At 43.3% G+C, this 16,516-nt stretch overlaps 1 protein-coding gene across 1 annotated transcript in view; it reads left to right on the forward strand.

Annotated features, from left to right (window-relative positions):
• The first annotated feature begins 1,142 nt into the window (after window positions 1-1,142).
• Window positions 1,143-16,516, forward strand: part of KCNB2 (potassium voltage-gated channel subfamily B member 2) — a 368,009-nt gene continuing 352,635 nt past the window's right edge. The window contains exon 1 of the mRNA XM_073631795.1: window positions 1,143-1,865. The gene's annotated coding sequence lies outside the window, so the exon portion shown is untranslated. The remainder of the gene's footprint in view (window positions 1,866-16,516) is intronic.

Here is a 16,516-nt window from a genome sequence, read left to right on the forward strand (position 1 = left end):
AGGGCACTGATTTTCAGTGCCCTGATTACAATATAGCAATACAGTGTCACCAATCAGTGTCCACCAATGCCAGCAATCAGTGCCCACCAGTGGCAGCAATCAGTGCCCATTAGTGATGCCAGTCAGTGCTGGCAATCAGTGTCACCTATCAGTGCTGCCCATCAATGCCCATCACTGCTGTCGATCAATGCCCATCAGTGTCACCTATCAGTGCCACCCATCAATGCCCATCAGTGCCCATCAGTACCGCCTATCAGCGCACATCAGTGAAGGCGAAAAATTACAAATTGTAAAGTTACAAAATTTACTGACAGAAAAAAAGTAAAAAACATTTTTTTCTAAATCTTTGGTCCTTTTTTTTGTAAAAAATAAAAAACTCAGCAGTGATTAAATACCTCCAAAAGAAAGCTCTATTTGTGTGAAGAAAATAATAAAAAATTTGTTTGGGTACAGTGTAGCACGACCGCGCAATTGTCATTCAAAGTGCGACAGCGCTGAAAGCTGAAAAATGGCCTGGGCAGGAAGGGGGTGTAAGGCTGGATTCACACCTATGCATTTTTAGTGCTTTTTACATTTTGCAGATTTGCACTACAGAACGTGTTCCATAGGAAACCATGTTAAATGGACTGTAGTGCAAATCTGCAAAATGTAAAAAGCACTAAAACTGCATAGGTGTGAGTCCAGCCTAAGTGCCTGGCAGGCAAGTGGTTAAAAAGCACACCAACACAATATAATGCTTTGCCTTAGATTGTAAGCTCCTAGAGGGCAGGGAATGATGTGAATGTACAATATATATGTGTGTAAATTGACAGCGCTATATAAGTACCTGAAATATATAATAATAAATACATTTACAAAAAATGCAACGCAGGTGCGTTAACGCATGTGTTGCAGTGTGAATATACCCTAAATGAGCCCTAAAGGGGGATTGTACAATCCCATTGGAGCATGTGTGGTGGAAGGAGAGATCTGATCAGATTGTATGGTGTATAGTCAGTAGTATTTGTTATGGGAGGACTGTGTGCCATTAGAGGATTGTATTACAGAAGTCTCTTATTCCTAGAAGAACAGGCGGCTCTGATCACTCACACGGACCGGACAAGGCAGAACCCCTGTACAGCTGGCCGTGCCTTGTCCTCCTCCTCCTCCTCCTCCTCACCATCACACAGTTGTGCCATCAGGTCGGGGTTAACCCATCATTAGCCGTACACCTGGCTGGGAGGAGGGAGGGGAATGGCAGCCTTTGAAGCGTGCTGTGGGATTGACAGCTGAGCCGGGGATGGAAGGGTTAAATGTGTTCTGAGAATAGGATTCCCCCGGCCCCCTCTCCTCTCCTCTGCTCTCCTCTCCTCCCTCTTCTTCTCCTCCTCGGGATTTCTTGGCTTTGGTGAGGAGCACACTTGCCGATCTGTTGCTGCTGTCCTTGGTGATGCAGAGCTCAATCCAATTAGCTTTCACCTCTAGATCCTCTGAGCCAGATTGTGGAGCTCCAGCCCCGGTGTATCTGTCAGTCTTGTGTGTGTGTGTGAATGTGTGACCATGTCTTCTTCTCTGCAGTTCAGTCTCTCCAAGCTGGGCTGAGCTGCTGTCTTGCTCTCCCATCCCACAATCCAGCCGCAGCACACAGCAAGCCCCCATCCTCATCCTCCTCCTCCCATGGAGAAGAAGAAGAAGACCAAGTAGAAGGTCCATGGCACCCCTCTGCCCTCCTCCAGACTTGTAGAGCCAGCAAGACATGGGACAAGAACATCTGCTCCAGCTGTGTGGGAAGTGTCTTCTGCAGAACATCTAGCTACCTCTGGATTGGAGATGAACCCAAGGCTCCTGGGGGGTTCCCAGCTTCTCTTTCATCCACTTTAAGCAAGGTAAGTAGACAAGGGGGATCCCCCTGTATTGCTCAATGCTCTTAGATCTTAAGGAGGCTGGCCAGGAAAAAGGGGCCAAGTTAAAAGACTTAAAGGGCAGTCAAAGCTCATCATGTTCATGACGACCATGTTGTGTTCAAGTGCAGCTCCTGTGGTTTTTCCAAAAGTGTGCTGAAAGGATGGAGTGTATTTGTCACTGTCATAAGTACTAGCTATTGTAAACAAGCATGCCTGAACCCAGTCTATTATCTATGAAGGGAGATTATTGCTTATTTATTTATTTTTTATATTATTATGCATGCACTGTGACTTCTGTACACAAACAGTCCTCCATGAAATGTACAAATGTGTTTAGTTGCAACTTGCAAGTCAAGAGAGCTGAATCCCCTGCTCAGGACTATAGAATTAGATCCCTTTATCTGTCATCTGAACCAAGATTAAACCCATCTCCGAGTAGGTGACACACAAAAGTATTTGTTTTACTTAATGACACCATGATGAAACAATGTTCCGTAGCGTAGCATCATCTATAAATACTTGTATGAAGCAATCAACATACAGGGTTTTACGTACCTACTGCTGCTTTAATCCAGGCAAATCAAGTTATGTAATGTTTTAATCTTGAAGAATGTGTCTTTTTTTTTTTGTTGAGGTTACACAACGAAAGGTTCTTTGGCTGCTTCCTTCTCTTTTATGATGCTGAGACTTAAGTGACTGGGTAGATCCTTAGCCGATAATAACCATTTAATGAAAGTTCAATACTAAAATGTAAGACGAAAAAAGAAGGCTAAATGAGAGATGATTTCCAATCGATAATAATCCTATCCTGTGCTGCTAAGGAGCTGGCAGAGCTTGGCTAAAAAAATAAATAAATAAATAACTAAAAGACAGCACAGAATGTACCTTTTTATAAAAAAGTTTAACAAGTGTGTGGCTTTGTGTAAGTTAGTGGTGGAGTCTACCATTTCTCGCAGGGAACAATGGGCCTACCTTGCCTGGTAATCTTTTGAAGGCCTTTAAGGCTTTTACCTGTGCCACGTGAAGGTCTAGTGAATGAGCTCCTATGGTCATGGTTGGGCTATGACCTTCAACGGGAGGTGCTCTTTACATATCGCTGATGATTGCATTTGGGCCACACCAAACATTTACTAGGAGCAGGGCCATCTTTAAGGCAGGGCAAAAGGGGCAGCTGCTCCAGTTATTTTTGTGGGGCCTGAAGCAGTTGCCCCTTGTGCCTACACTGCCTGAAAATAGTTGACAAGTGGATTCAGTAGGACCCAAGAAAATGTTTGCCCAGGGTCCAATCACTATTAAAGATGGCCCTGACTAGGAGAGCCATTTATTCTTCATAAACCATGCTAGTAACAACACAGCCTTCAGAATATGAGAGAGAAATGTATATGCTGTTAGAGTAGAAATTCATCACCCACATTGGCACAAGGTGCCAGGAGCAATTGTGGTCAGTGACCAGTATCAGTATACAAGATGTGAGCACTAAGATGTCTAGTCCTGGATAGACTGAAAATGTTGTAAAATAAACCGCAGACTGCATGGAGAAAGGTGTGCAGACATTGCTTTTTTAATTGTGTGTGTGAATATCTCTCCCTCTATATCTAGATAGATAGATAGATATATATATATATACATATATATATATATATATATATATATATATATATATATATATATACATATATATATATATATATATATATATATATATATATATATATATATATATCTGAGAGAGAGAGAGAGAGACAAACACAGACAAACCTTGATCTCATTAGGTTATGCAGTTTATTTTAGTGGGCCCTGTTGTGGCAATGTAAGAATAGTGGGTGAGATTTACTAAAACTGGTGTACTAAGTATCTGGTACAGCTGTGCATGGTAGCCAATCAGCTTCTGACTTCAGCTTATTCAGTTAAGCTTTGGCAATAAAACCTGGATCTGATTGGTTTCTATGAAGAGTTGCACGAAATGTTGCACTCTTCAGTTTTAGTAAATAACCCCCCAGGGGGAGATTTACAATAACTGGTGCACTCCAAAACTGATGCAGCTGTGCATGGGAGCCAATTCACTTCTAACTTCAGTTTGTTCAGTTAAAAAAAAAAAAAAAAACAGAAACTGGAAGCTGATTGGTTTCTATGAAGAATTGCACCAAATTTTGCTCTCTCCAGTTTAAGTAAATAACCCCCAGTGGGGGAGATTTACCAAAACGGCTGCAGTTGTGCACAGCGGCCAATCGGCTTCTAACTTCCGCTTGCTAATTTAAGCTTTGGCAATAAAACCTGGAAGCTGGTTGGTTTCTATGCACAGCTGCACCAGATATTGAACCCTCCACTTTTAGTAAATCAATCCCATGGAGTTGCTTGCTTGGCAACTCTGCCATTCAGAGAACATCTTGCATTTTTTCACTGAATAATCTAAATGTTCTCTGATTGTATAAGGTGGAAAGTTTCTATGAAGAGTTGCACCAAAGTTTGCGCTCCCCAGTTTTAGTTTAGTAAATAACACCCCCCCCCCCCCCGTGTTATTTTTAAAGGCGTCAGAGAGTTTTTGAAATTCTCACTTTCAAGCAAGTTGCTTCAAGTGGTGTTGTAATAAAATGGAACCCAAACTATATTATCTAGAGATATTTATTGATTCTTTTGGTTATGTTGGTAAATTTGCCTTAAAAAAAAATAAATAAAAAAAAATAAAAAAAGAGTGCCTAATTATAAAATAAGTATTGTCCTGTTAGACTCTGCCTTACATTGAGAAGAGGAAAGCCTTTAGTAGCTGGAAATCTTGCTCATGACATGAGTGTTATGCAGAAAAGGTGCAATGACAGGTGCAATGGTGTGTCACAGCGGTGGCTGGTGCAATGACATTGAAGGGCAAAGTGGAAAATTGAATTTCTAGAGCATATTAATGATATTAGGTTTGTTTTTAGAGATTAAGAAATACCATCACCCCTCGATCTAGGATTAATATTAGTTGCCAGTTTCCTATTAGGGAAAACAGTTTTATGCTACTAGCTACTAGAATGCAGTGTTATTAGGTGACACTCATGCTTGGCTTTATTGTTACAAAACACTTGTATTTCACTTGTCCTTAGTCAGGTCTTTTGCAGGTCACCATGTGGTTGGTCGGGTCAGATATGGTGTCTAAATGCCTTTCTGTCATCTATGTTTACTGCTGGTAATGATTTTTTTCTAGGTCATTTACAAGACCAGCAAGAGAAAGCCTGTTGGGTGATGCATTCAGTCTTACAGGGAAAGGATGAAGAGCCTGAAACCAATACATAATGGGAACTGTCATATGTAATAAGGACTGGACTAGGTTAAAATCTGTGATTTAGCTTCTATTAGGCTCATTTAGCAGGATGGTAGGGGTCAGGTATATCATATAGTTTTGATATATCAGAAATCCGTGCCTATGTTGATGTAAGTAGCTGCTTCTCTAAAAGCCCAAGTAGCCAATACTTGTTCAGATGGACCTTTTTATATAACCATGGACACCAATAGCCTAGACATCTTCCAGTTGGGCTGTGTTATTCAGAGCCTCATACAGTGTTGTGTTTATTAATATCCCCCCCCCCCCTCATGGATGTGCACTAAATTACCAAAAGTGTTGGGACACATACATGAACTTTAATGGCATCCCAGTCTTCGTCTGTAGGATTCAATATTGGGTTGGCCCTCCCTTTGCCGCTCCAACTCTTCTGGGAAGGCTGTCCACAAGGTTTAGGAGTGTGTCTAGGGAATGTTTGACTATTCTTCCAAAAGCATATTTGTGAGGTCAGGCACTGATGTTGGACGAGAAGGCCTGGCTAGCAGTCTCCGCTCTAATTCATTCCAAAAGTGTTCTATGAGATTGAGGTCAGGACTCTGTGGAGGCCAGTCAAGTTCCTCCACCCCAAAACTCGCTCATCCATGTCTTTATGGACCTTGCTTTGTGCACTGGTGCACGGTCATGTTGGAACAGGAAGGGGCCATCCCCAAACTGTTCCCACAATGTTGGGAGCATGAAATTGTCCAAAATATGTTGGTATGCTGACGCCTTAAGAGTTCCCTTCACTGGGACCAAGGAGCCAAGCCGAACCCCTGAAAATCAACCCCACACCATAATCCCCCCTCCACCAAATGATTTGGACGAGTGCACAAAGCAAGGTCTATAAAGACATGGATGAGCAAGTTTGGGGTGGAGGAACTTGACTGGGCTGCACAGAGTTCTGACCTCAACCCAATGGAACACCTTTTGGGATGAACTAGATGGGAGAATGTGAGCCAGGCCTGGAAGAATGGTCAAACATTCTCAAAGACACACTCCTAAACCTTGTAGAAAACCCTCCCAGAAGAGTCAAAGCTGTTATAGCTGCAAAGGGTGGGCCAACTCACTATTGAACCTTACGGACTAAGACTATGATGCCATTAAAGTTCATATGTGTGTGTAAAGGCAGGCGTCACGTTTAGGTAATTTAGTGCACATCCATGGGGGGGATTATTAATAAACACAACACTGTATGAGGCTCTGAATTACACAGCCCAACTGGAAGATGTCTAGCTTCCTTTTACTCATTTACATCGCACTTTATCCATAGCACTATACAGAGAACGCAGAACGCTAACCCATTCACATCGGTCTGGTTCCACAAAAAAGCTCATAGGCTATTGTCAACATAACAGTTAAAGCGGTATTAAACCCAAAAATAAAAATGTTATCATATAGCAGCTTACCATTTCTTAGATGTCGTGGCTGTGTTAGCTTTCTTTTTTAGGCTTTTTTTCCTTTATTTTGCCCTGGTGATCCAGCCAGTAAGTCTGTTATTTTTCAACTTACTTTAGCAGACCAAGCTGCCCAGCAAAAGAGGCAGTTAGAGGGTTGAAATAAGCCATTTACCACTTATAGGGCTGCTTACAATGATCAGCTTTTATTAATGTATGTAAACTCTTTATCTCAAAATGAAAAAAAAACTGTTTGCTGTAACTGATTGCAAAGTGTGAGCTGGAGTTGGCTTCAATTTGTTTGTATATTTAAAGCAGTAGTAAAAGAGCAAAAAAAAATCTTCTTCCTGCAAACGAATGTCATGATGTGCTAGTATGCATTGCATACTAGCAAATTATAAAAAGACTTACCTGAAAACGAAGCCCTCGAGCTGCACACTGTCACCTCTGTAGGCACTTCCATCTTCACCCTGTCTTCCTTCTGGGTTCGCGGGCAGCCGCCGTTTGATTGGCCGAGCCACGATGACGTCATGGCCGTGGCACGGCTCTCTCTATGGACGGCACGTCGTCCATTGAGAACGTAGTATGCATGCGCTGGTGACACCACCAGCACTGCAAAAGTAAATATCTCCTAAACTATGCATGTTTAGGAGATATTTACTGTACCTACAGGTAAGCCTTATTATGGGCTTACCTGTAGGTAAGGTATAAATTTTAAAAAAAAACTTTACTACCACTTTACGTGTGCTAGTACATTTAACATTTAGTCTTATGATTATAAAGTGTTAGCTGGACTTCGCTTTAATTTTGTTATGGAAATTTGGTTGGTTGGTGTCTATAGGTGGCAAAAAGGCACCTAAAACAATAAAAATGTGTCACGTCCTGTAGGGTATGTAAAGTTTGCAATGTTTGAAAAGATGCACTTTAAGGGCACGTATATACATTTTTAAGCAAAATAGATTTATTAATATACATATATATCACAATATTACAGTACATATATAGCGTCGAACATAAAAGTTGGACTACTAGTGGTTCCCCTAATGTACAAACTGGATATTGTTTTACTGTGTGACAATACTGAAGGTGCATCCACACAGGGGTTTCCTCTTAGTTGGGGTTCCACTTTTCCAGTAATACAGTAGATTAAAAACAGTTCTGCTCTACATGTTTCGCAACTCGATCCGTCGCTTCTTCAGGAGCTTGAATATTTCTATATATGAAAAAATATTTTTAGTAACTGTATATTGTACAGAACAACTTACAATTATAACAGTATAGCTGTTATAATTGTAAGTTGTTCCGTACAATATACAGTTACTATAAATATTTTTTTAGAGTCCCTTTCCTTTGATTTTTTTAGAGTCCCTTTCCTCTAATTCCTCTGGTGGAAATATTGCGCACAAATTTGTCTTCCAGCTTGGCTGAGTGAAGCAGAAAACTTGTGTGTCGGCATAATGTGAAACATTGGAGCACTCCTATTGATGGACATATGTCTAGGAACTTCTTCCAAGCAGTTATAACAAGAAGGCCCTTCAGTAGGCAAACCAATAACTGAGGCACTGAGAGGTGCAAAAGAAATCAGAATAAGCAAATGCACAGACAACAGTCAGATTTTAGTTTACTGAGCTCAGGTCATTTAACTCCTTTTCGCCCAGCCCCAGCATCCCTTTAATAGAGTCTGTACGCCCGGGGGGCTAGAAAGATCAGAGATCATGTGATCACTGTGATTAACTGTCGCAGTAGTTCGATTTTTTTGGGAGCCGGTCCCGCCAGTCGCGATCTTTAGCGGGGATCGAGAGCCTCTTTGACAGCTCTGTCTGTGTCCTGGGAGCGCACAGTGAATGCACTCTCAACACAGAATCATCAGCCATCCAATGACGGATATGTGTACCATTTGAATGTTAAAGCCCACTCCTTTGCCACCTCACTATATTACCAGAAGTATTGGGAAGCCTGCCTTTACACACACATGAATTTTAATGGTCTTAGTCCGTAGGGTTCACTATTGAGTTGGCCCACCCTTTGCAGCTATAACAGCTTCAACTCTTCTGGGAAGGCTGTCCACATGGTTTAGGAGTGTGTCTATGAGAATGTTTGACCATTCTTCCAGAAATGCATATGTGAGGTCAGGCAGTGATGTGGACAAGAAGGCCTGACTCGCAGTCTCCACTCTAAAGGTGCTCTATTAAAAAAATATAATGCAATCTATACACTGTGGGGAGAACGACTGGGGGAATCTAGGATGGAAAAGGACCTGGGGGTCCTACAAGATGACAGGCTCAACAATGGCATGTAATGCCAAGCTGCTGCTAACAAAGCAAACAGAATATTGGCATGCATTAAAAAGGGGATTAACTCCAGAGATAAAACGATAATTCTCCCACTCTACAAGACTCTGGTCTGGCCACACCTGGAGTATGCTGTCCAGTTCTGGGCACCAGTCCTCAGGAAGGATGTACTGGAAATGGAGCGAGTACAAAGAAGGGCAACAAATCTAATAAAGGGTCTGGAGGATATTAGTTATGAAGAAAGTTTGCAAGAACTGCAAGAACTTATTCTCTCTGGAGAAGAGACGCTTGAGAGGGGATATGATTTCAATTTATAAATACTGTACTGGTGACCCCACAATGGGGATAAAACTTTGTTTAAGGGAGTTTAACAAGACATGTGGCCACTCATTAAAATTAGAAGAAAAGAGGTTTATCCTTAAACTACGTAGAAGGTTCTTTACTGTAAGAGCGGCAAGGATGTGGAATTCCCTTCCACAGGCGGTGGTCTCAGCGGGGAGCATCGATAGTTTAAAAAAAAACTATTAGATAAGCACCTGAACGACCACAACATACAGGGAAATACAATGTAATACTGACATATAATCACACACATAGGTTGGACTTGATGGACTTGAAAATAGTCCAAAATGTCTTGGTATGCTGACGCCTTGAGTTCCCTTCACTGGAACTAAGGGGCCAAGCCCAACCCCTGAAAAACAACGCCACACCATAATCCCCCCTCCATCAAATGATTTGGACCAGTGCACAAAGCAAGCTCCATAAAGACATGGATGAGCGAGTTTGAGGTGGAGGAACTTGACTGGCCAGCACAGAGTCCTGACCTCAACCCAATAGAACACCTTTGGGATGAATTAGAGTGGAGACTGCGAGCCAGGCCTTCTCTTCCATCAGTGCCTGACCTCACAAATGCGCTTCTGGAAGAATGGTCAAACATTCCCATAGACACACTGCTAGACCTTGTGGACAGCCTTACCAGAAGAGTTGAAGCTGTTATAGCAGCAAAGGGTGGACCAACTCAATATTGAACCCTACGGACTAAGACTGGGATACCATTAAAGTTAATATGCGTGTAAAGGCAGGTGTCCCAATACTTTTGGTAACATAGCGTATGTTAACACAGGAGTCAACTGGTTAAGATATGGTTCCTGATTACCTGGGATCCTAAAATTTGCACATCATCAAGATTTTTTTCTGTAGGCCTGTCTGCAGGGTTGTCACAGAACACTCGACTCAAAAGGGGCTGGTTTACTAAAGGCAAAACAACTATTCACTTTGCAAGAGAATTCGCCTCAGAGCTTAGTGCATTTGGTAAATTTCACTTTGCAAATACCCAATAAATAAAGTAAAAAATAAAAAACTGTATTTTTGCTTCCTGATGATTAGATGATGGAGGTCAGCAAGCTTCACCTCATTTACTAAGCTCTTGTGCAAATTCCCTTGCAAAATGCAAATTTACTTGCAAAGTGATAAGCTAATTTGCCTTTAGTAAATGAACCTCAGCTTTTTGACACCAATGTCATGCTGAACAACAACACAATCAGTAACGTGATTGAGATATTTTCACTTTACAGAGTAAGGCTGGCCATACACGGTGCAAATTTCTTTTCTGCAACCATGAGTTGCAGGAAAGAAATTTGCACGATTCCCCCATCAACATCGATAGTGCTTACAGGGGAATCCCTCCTGCCAAGACATCGTCATTCTCCTGGCGGGAGGGAGGGCAGGGGAAGCAGTCCCCGCCAGGAGAAGACAGTGATTATTGCTAACGGGTATACCAGCCACTAGAGATAATCGCAAGTAAATCCGGCAGGCTGGTTGTACCCAAGTTGATTGATCAGCTTGGTACATTCAGCCTGCCTGTACACAGTTCAAATCTCGGCGGTTCCTTTTGAACCGTCTATGGCCAACCTAACTGATATCTTTTTAATTTTTATTGCCCTAAGAAATTGATTTTAATTGCTGTGTACTCCTAGGGCTTGTTCACACCATATACATTAAAGTGTTACTAAACCCACAACAGTAAAATAAGTCTGTATATGCAGTAAAGCATGCTTGCTATACTCATTGTGGAACCGAAGGGGTTAATCCTCCACATTGTATAAAAAGGATATGCGATCCTGTCTTCTCTGATCTCTCCTCCCTTTGTACACAGTCCCCAATCCATCTCCTGATAGTACAGAGCCTTGGGGGCACCCTGAACATTCTCAGTTTGGTGTGTATTGCTAGAGTTTTTTTTTCTTGGGGAGGGTGCATGTGATCAGCACAGGGGCAATCAGCACTGTCCAGACAGAGGGTCAGGGGTCATGCAGCCTCATAGGACAATCAGAGGAGAATGAAAACTCCTCTTACAAGCTTTAACCAGTGCTCGGCCGAACACTGATAGAAGTCACAAGACTGCTATAGTCTGCCGATGAGAAAAGGTATTTAGCAGTTTATATTTACTAAAACAATTGCATTTCCATGTACTGTGGGAGACCAGATATAGTGAATGCAGGGTCCCGGGTTTAGTAACACTTTAAGCTGTGTTGTTCTGCACATCAGTGCACATGTGAACAGGGCACATATCCCTATTCACACCCTACATGTGAACATGGTGTGAACAAGCCCTAAAGGTGCATGTCTAGCCATACATATTTCCGTAGTTTTGGATAAGGTGGACATGAGTTAGATCCCCTGTCGAGTTTTTACTTCATAATTGGCTCCATTAGAAATTTACCCTCATGTCCTGTCCTACTGTACTTACAACGTTTTTATCAGACAGGAAAAGAGGGTAATTCTCCAACAGCAACACAAACAGAATTAAAAAAAACTTTTCTTTAATGAATGGGAAGAGTAGAACCCCTGTGATATTAAAGGCTCATATTTTTTCCCTGAAATCAAGAAATATATTATACTTACAGCCACTTCTCTGTGCAAGGACATTGCACAAAGCAGCTCGTTACCTAATCTTATGGAGTTCCATGCTGGCGCTGTTCACTCCTCCTCTCCTGTGTGTGCACCCATAGCAAGGCGTGTGCTATGAGGGCACATGTGTGGGCATGCTCTTGAGCTGGGCTGTGTGCATCCATAGACACATACAGTGCAGCTCAGGCATGGTCTTGCTCCCTCCTGCCAAGATTTGACTGACAGCAGCCAATGTCCTGTGACAGCAGATAGAGAGACCAGTGCTGCTGCAGACAGGCACAGCACTGGATCGAGCAAGGTGACAGGTTAGAGCAGGAGTCTCAAACTGGCGGCCCTCCAGCTGTTGCGAAACTACAAGTCCCATCATGCCTCTGCCTGTGGCAGTCAGGCTTGTAACTGTCAGCCTTGCAATGCCTCATGGGACTTGTAGATTGGCAACAGCTGGAGGGCCGCCAGTTTGAGACCCCTGGGTTAGAGTATGGGAAAGGGGAGGGAAGGGTAACTAGTGGCAAGTTTTTTACCTTAATACAGGGAGTGCGTTAAAAGAGAAGTATAGGTTTCCTTTTGTTTGCTTAATCATAATCCTTATGAGCTGCTAGTATCTACAAATCTTTTCTGCCCTCTGAGATGTGCCCCGTTTCTGTTCAAATAGAGTTAATTACCTGAGGGAGGGTCTACAGACTTTCATGCACCGTCATACCGACTATGGTCTGGCTCTGGAGTCTGGATCCACCCCCCTTCCTGTCATCTTGCTTGATTGATGTTGGCTCTGGGCTCTCTGTTTATTCCCGAGGCTTCATACAACACACAGAGCTGCTCCCTCCCTCCCCCCCCCCCCCCCTTTGCAGACATAATGACCTCAGCACACATTCAGGAAAGCAGCAGGCATTAGAGAGTGTAGAAGTCAGTGATAGTGCTCTGTACAATGTATCATATTCTACTTTCCTGCTAAAATTATAATGCAAATAATATTTTTTTTAAGTAAAACAACGCTGGCTTTTTTTTCTTGTTTTTTACTGGCAATTCATATTTTTCTATGTGATTGAGGTCATGTAGCCTTCCATTTACATATGTTGGTTTCACACTGCTAGGAGTACAGGGGATGGGGATGACAGTACTGTACAGGGGATAATGGGACTGTATAGGAATATAGGGGATGGGGATGATGGGACTGTATAGGAGTACAGGGGATGGGGATGGTGGGACTGTATAGGAGTACAGGGGATGATGGGACTGTATAGGAGTACAGGGGATGGGGATGACGGAATAGGAGTACAGGGGATGGGGATGAGGGGACTGTGTAGGAGTACAGGGAATGGGGATGATAGGACTGTATAGGAGTACAGGGGATGGCGATGAGGGGACTGTATAGGAGTACGGGGAATGGGGATGATAGGACTGTATAGGGGTACAGGTGGTGGCAATGAGGGGACTGTATAGTAGTACAGGGGATGGGGATGAGAGGACTGTATAGGAGTACAGGGGATGGGGATGAGGGGACTGTATAGGAGTATAGGAGATGGGGATGAGGGGACTGTATAGGAGTACATGGGATGGGGATGACAGGACTGTATAGGAGTACAGGGGAGTGGGGATTATAGGACTGTATAGAAGTACAGGGGATGGTGATGATAGGACTGTATGGGAGTACAGGGGATGGGGATGACAGGACTGTAAAGGAGTACTGGAGATGGCGATGATAGGATTGTATAGGAGTACAGGGGATGGGAATGACGGGACTGTATAGGAGTACAGGGGATGATGGGACTGTATATGAATACAGGGGATGGGGATGAGGGGACTGTATAGGAGTACAGGGGATGGGGATGAGGGGACTGTATAGGAGTACAGGGGATAGGGATGATGGGGGATTGTATAGGAGTACAGGGGATGAAGGGATAGGGATGGCATCAGTGGCAAAGGGATGGTGGTGGGGGGGATGGGATCAGTGATGAAAGGGATGATTTGTATGTACAATTAAGGAGACTCTGGGGACATATCGGGGGGTCACTTTAGATGTGGGGGAGTTTGTCAGTCTCCCTCTCCTATGTACTGTACACTAGCACTGTGTTCATTTCAGAGAACAGACACAAGGCACAGGTCACTATGCTCCTCAGAATGTCTCCTCTTCTGATATACACAGTTCTATGTGTAGAGAACTTACCTGTGTTCATTTCTGGACATGAGAACTTAGTGACTCTCCCCCCTCCCCCCATCGGCTGTAGGAGACGCTGATACAGACTTTGAATGAGTGAGGGGAGAGGGAATTCGGAGGACACAGGAACATCAAAGCCCAGGAGAGAGCAGTTGGAGTCTCTCAGAGGAGAGCTTGCAGATAACAGCCAGTGAAAGGTGAGGAGACTTCACTTGTATCACACTGTCTCTGCTTCTGGGTTTTAGCTGGGGACCAGTTGCCATGGAAACAGGCATGTGAAGAATGTGCTCGTTCTAGATAGCAGCTTGGATGTGCACTTCTTCACCAAACACACCCACATGTCCTCCAGAGGGAGGGAGTGAAGGAGGGGCTGGATTGTGGAGATGTATCCACCCCCTGGAAACGTATGAACTGAGAAAGAACCATTAGAGGCTGTTTCTGGGACCTTCAAAAGACTAAAAAAACTAAAGGGAAAGAAAGAAAAAAATGCAATGCAGTTATGAGGGTAGCATGTACTACCTATTTTTGCATTCCTATACGTTTGACTTTAGAACCACTTTAATGTTGTCTATGTCAATGCTCCAAATGTTGGCTGATTTATGATGAATCTGTCATCAACAGGACAAAGAGTGAATGTAAATCTCTAATGGAGCCCCAAATAGCAGTAAAAACCCAACAGGAGTTGACATACTCTTCAACAATTATTTGTATTGATGAGATTTCTCAAAAACAATGACCATAAAGCCGAACTACAGGAAACTTGAAATGTATCCCTAGGACCCCTTCCACACTGGGCCGCCCGTGCGTTAGCGGAAAAGAAAGTATCACTCGTTTTAGCAGCACTTTACTGCTGTTTAAGCGGTGTTTTTAACCCCTGATAGCAGTGGCCAAAGAATGGGTTAAAAACGCCAATCTTGCCGTGCTTCCTAATCGCTTTTCAGGCGCTACGGAAGCGCTGCCCATTCACTGCAATAGGCAGAGGCGTTTTGGGACCGCTATATACAGCGCTCCCAAACCGCCCCAAAGATGCTGCTTGCAGGACTTTTTCTAACGTCCCGCAAGTGCACCGCCCCAGTGTGAAAGCACTGTGGCTTTCACATTCGGGCAGCATGGGAGGCAGTTTTAAGGCGCTTTACAGGTGCTATTTCTAGCGCTAAAATGCCTGAAAACTGCCTCAGTGTGAAAGGGGTCTTACAGTGAGGCTGTGCCTGCACTGCAAAGATTTACTGTTCGCTTTGTCTAGAAGAGAGGAGAAGCACTTTTACTTACCTGAACCTCTGCTCCCCCAGCAGATGGCACTCCCCTGTGCCCCTTGGCATCGTCATGTCCAAAGCAGAGTTATCGACTGTGCACTGATCTTGATAATGTCAGGACCCTAGACCACTGGAGCATGGGGGAGTCATTGAAGAAATTGTGCGGATCAGTCTAGCAGTCAAGAAGAGCGGAGGATCGGGTAAGTAAATCTTCTTCTTTTTTGTGTCCCCTAGACCTTGGGATTTAATCAAAAGTTAGAAAGCCATTTAAACCAATAACCACCATTTGTATTTGTCTGCAGCCGATTCTGTATATAGAGAGTTCAGCTCATTATCTTGTTTGTCAAGTTTTAGCTATAGTATTTTACTAAACCCAGGACCCTGAATTCAGTATATCTGGTCTCCCACAGTACACAGAACACGGAAATGCAATTATTTTAGTCAGGGTTTTTTTTTCTCATAGAATAGGTGCAGGAACTTCCCCTCTTCTGAGTCACTTCTTGTCTCCACCCCTGAGTACCATTTCTTGGTTCCACCCCCTACCCACCTCCCAGTAGCACAACAATAGACCGCCACACAAAAATATATCCCCTCCAGCAACAATAGATCCCCCAGCAGCCAGCATTGATAGACCATCCAGCACACCCCAGCAACCCTTGCTATTACATACATTCAGTGCTGTAGGTTCAGGAACTATGTTCCCCCGCATTCCTGCTGAAAAAAAAGCCTTCATTTTAGTAAATCTAAACTGCTAAATACCTTTTCTCATCAGCAGTATACGTATAGCAGTCTTGTGACTTCTATCAGTGTCCGGGTGAGCACTGGTTAAAACTTGTAGAAGGAGTGTTCATTCTCCTCTTACTGTCCTATGACTGCTGACCCTCTGTCTAGATAGTGCTGATTGGCCCTGTGCTGATCATATGCACTCTCCCAAGAAAAAAAACTCTCCAGCAATACACACCTAACAGAGTATGTGCAGAGTTCCCCAAGGCTTTGTTCTATCAGGAGATGGTTGGGGGACTGTGAAAGAAGGGGAGGATCAGAGAAAACAGGATCGAGCAGCCTTTTTACACAATGCAGAGGATTAACTCCTTAGGTTCCTCAGTGAGTATAACAAGCATGCTTTACTGCATATGCAGACTGATTTTACTGTTGTGGGTTTAGTAACACTTTAACAAGTTTGTTTTCAAGTCCTTTGTAACAGCAATAAATGTATGGCCAGCCAGCCTGTTTTCTGTGTCCAGCATTCCTAAATTAGTGATTGCCAACAAGAGTTTTACATTACTCTTGGACCTCCTGGAACATTGGGCAAAGACTTCATAAACCTGGCTGGTA

Source organism: Aquarana catesbeiana, linkage group LG05 (assembly GCF_042186555.1).
Source record: "Aquarana catesbeiana isolate 2022-GZ linkage group LG05, ASM4218655v1, whole genome shotgun sequence".
In the NCBI taxonomy this organism is placed as follows: domain Eukaryota; kingdom Metazoa; phylum Chordata; class Amphibia; order Anura; family Ranidae; genus Aquarana; species Aquarana catesbeiana.